At 42.1% G+C, this 3,619-nt stretch overlaps 1 pseudogene across 1 annotated transcript; it reads right to left on the bottom strand.

The window, feature by feature from the left end:
- Window positions 1-260: 260 nt before the first annotated feature.
- Window positions 261-1,894, bottom strand: LOC307176204 (small ribosomal subunit protein uS8-like; annotated as a pseudogene). Its single transcript has one exon. The product of its transcript is annotated as a small ribosomal subunit protein uS8-like (transcript).
- Between the last annotated feature and the right edge of the window lie 1,725 nt (window positions 1,895-3,619).

Raw genomic sequence — 3,619 nt, 5'->3', positions numbered from 1 at the left:
CTTTTATTTTTGGAAGACTCCTTATTCCTCTAGCAGAGCAGAATCCTACTAAGTGAGTCCATATAACACTTCAAATCAGTTGTAAGAAAATAATTGCCTGGTTATGAGCTCCTTGAGGGTGGGTCTGACTTCTTGTAGTCAATCCACAACCCCAGAAATTAGCACTAGTCCTATTCCTGGCACAAACTGGTGCCCAGTACATGATGTAGCCAGTGCCTTGGTTTAGTTTTTATTATGTTCCCTACTAGGTATGTGCAGACTGGGGTTATAATGACCAGTGGGCTAAGGTCCATGCTCTTAAACATCTAGAGACAGAGGTAGAGACAACTAAGTAGATAAAAAATATTTTTATTTGGGAGCCTTGCTGGACCCACGTGCAGAATTCAGTGAGCACGATAGTGATCATTTTTCTGGTGGCCCATGGGAGTTAAGCAGAGTCAGGAAGGCCTTTCAGGGAGAGCTGAATCTTTTTTTTTTTTTTTTAATATTTATTTATTTATTTGGCTGCGCTGGGCGCTGGGTCTTAGTTGCAGCATGTGGGATCCTTTAGTTGCGGCATGTGGGATCCTTTAGTTGCGGCATGTGGGATCTTTTAGTTGCGGCATGTGGGATCTTTTAGTTGCGGCATGTGGGATCTAGTTCCCTGACCAGGGTCGAATCTGGGGCCCCTGCAATGCGAGTGTGGAGACTTAGCCACTGGACCACCAGAGAAGTCCCAGAGCTGAATCTTGAAAGATGACTTGGTGTTCAGCCAGCAGAAGTGGGCAGAGAAGTCTTGTATTAGTTTATTTTCATTTGCTTTGGTAACTGATATTTGGAATTATTTTGGTTTAGATTTTGAGACTGAATCTGCCGTTTCAAACTATCTGGTAACCTCTAGCTTTTTGAAAATTCATTTACTTTATGCCAAAATGTAACTTCCCGGTTAAAAGAAGAAGGAAAAATAAAAAGTTGCCTTTTGAGTAATGCTGCTTAATAGAACTTTCCATGACGATGAATATCTGTGCTGTGTCATACGGTAGCCACCAGCCACACATGGTTACTGGGCACTTTTAATGTGGCCAGCATTACTGAGGAACAATTCTAAATCGTATTAAATTTTAATTAATTTAAGTTTAAATAGCCACATATAACTGTTTCTATCATATTGGGCAGTGCAGCCTTAGGACACTAACAAAGATCTACTGGGCATCACAGTTTAACAAGACAACTGAATTCAGGGGGAAAATTGGATTAAGAATAGATGAGATGTAGTTTCCTTGAAATATTGAAGGTTTTTAATATCAAGGGGAATATGACCTGGACAAATATTATCTTCTATGTTCCCCGGGGTGTTTTGCCTAAGTGCCTGGAATCCTGCCAACTGTTGTATAAAAGAGTTTTCTGTGAACAGCCTGCTGTACAATTGGGAGGTGTTGCTTACATTGGACAATTCTGTTTGTTTTCCGTTGAGGCATTTTATTTGCACATATGTGTTAGATCCCTAGAAAAGGAATCCCAGGATTTTCCCTCCTGTGTATGTTTGACTTGCGTCTTCATGGTCCACGATGCCAGCTGAGGTTGTTAGGACGGTGAAACCACACTGAAAAGATGGAAGCAGGTTGTTCTGCCTTTTTTCTAGATCTTTGAGCTGCACATCAAATCTGGGGCTGATCGTGCCACACTTGTGTAACCTGCCCGTGAAGATCACAGCAATTTTCCCAGCTCTGTGGTCATCAGTGATTTCAAATTTGCCAATGTAACCACGTTTCACCATCACAGTTAGAAACCAGACGATGGTTTTGGAGCACAGCCTGATAAGAACCTGGCATCTGCCTCTCTTTTAGGAATTGTTGATGGTCTTGAGAGCATCAGCCAGGACATTCATGCCCACCGTTATGGCGGCATAGAAAGATGGTGGAGCGAGAGCTGGACGATTCTGATTATCCATCTGCACCAAGAGGTTTGCAAGTTGTAAATACTTTGCAATTTTAAAACATAGGTAGGGATTAACATTGTCCAACAGGCGTCTGTGAATGGCAATAGAAAATGCAGACATAATAGGGAGTAAGGAAAATGTAACAAGTACTTGCTTTCTGATGGCTTGAGGGGTTCAGAAGTCTCTCAACAAGAGAGTTACTCTTCTCGAGTTTTCCAGGCCTTTTAATAGGCTTTAGAGTTTTCAGTCTTATTCTTCTGCCCCGAGCAAACTGATTTTGGCCTAAATCTTAGCAACTGTGGAGAAATTAGTGATTGTATGTTATCGTGTGTTGTGTACTTTATCCATACCCCTTTCTTACTTCAACAAATGATGGCGCATTGGTTAATGTAACTCGGTGGCCCCAATGTTGTTTTAAACTCTGTGCACTGGAGAGAAGCCAGGAGCACTTGTCTTCAGGTAAGACACACTCTCTGGGGCAGATGTGGGGCGAGAGGGGAAGGGAGGAGGGATGAGGAGAGGGGAGGGGGCCTTCAGGAGAGGGTCCTAGGGAGAGGCTTCTTGCGAGAAGGAGAGGGACGGGATTTATATGGGCAGTTTCTTCAACTTTACAAAGGACTCACAAGATGTGTTCATACGTTTACCTTTACAGCCTTGGAGACACAGGCAGAAGAGGTTGCTTTGGGAAGAACTGTGTGGTTGGGCCGATCCGATAGGAAAAGGGACTGACTTTTCACAGTGTGTCTTGCCCTTCCCTTTGACTTCTGTTCTCTGTGCAAGTAGTGTCTTTTCAAAACATAATTTCATTTAAAGTGATTAAATTTAAAACAGAAAGAAACAGGAAAAGCTATTCCATTATTAACATCTCTTGAATTACGCGATACGTATTCCAGTACATGGCCCACATTTCATTCCCTGTGGTTGGCATAGACTTACTTCCTCAAATGGATTTCTCTTTGAACCCAAGAGAAGTGTTCTCTGGAGCCATCTCTCAGGTTTCTCCTAAGCTAGAGGGTACCATGAGGAGACCATCTCCCCTTCTCCCTGTGACCTTTCCCTAGCTTCACGGCCATCGGCCATCATGCACGGTCTCATTTCCATGGCTATCTGATCCTGCGCTGGTTTCCCAGCTGGGTTACAGCTGGGATTGAACAATGGGCCTGCCCTGCCCTGTTAGCACTGCATCTTCATACAATGCCTCCCTGTTGGGACTTAACAACCTTTGGTGTGTAGGACACTTAGCAGATGCTCCCTAACTGTAGCTACCACCATACATACCAAGTCTATTACCAACACACATTTCCAAATACTACATTTCCAATTTCTAAATTTTTAGTTTATCGGAACTATAGTTGGTGCAACAATATTTCCATAAAGTAAGAGTATCCGGACAGTGCTCTATTTTCTGTGCCTATTTTGTGAACTCTACTTCAAGTAGGCTTTTGATGCATTTTTCACTTTACATTTACTAACTAAAAGGAAGCTAGCCGTATCCAGTGAAGGACTTTAAGATTTTATAATTTTATAAAGAAAACAAGCACTTAGGTAGACATGATTATGACTAAGTAATGTCAAAATAATAAGGCTCGACTTTGGCAGAGAAATAATTTCCCCCAAACGTGGGAAATTTCTAATGAGTAGTTTGTAAGAAACCAAAGCTGTGAATTTATACATAAAGATTCTGTTTGAATGTATCTCAGC

The sequence above is a fragment of the Stenella coeruleoalba genome, assembly GCF_951394435.1.
Source record: "Stenella coeruleoalba genome assembly, chromosome: 17".
NCBI classification, from domain to species: domain Eukaryota; kingdom Metazoa; phylum Chordata; class Mammalia; order Artiodactyla; family Delphinidae; genus Stenella; species Stenella coeruleoalba.
Note: the sequence above shows the minus strand (reverse complement) of the source record. Positions and strands in the feature narration are given on the sequence as shown.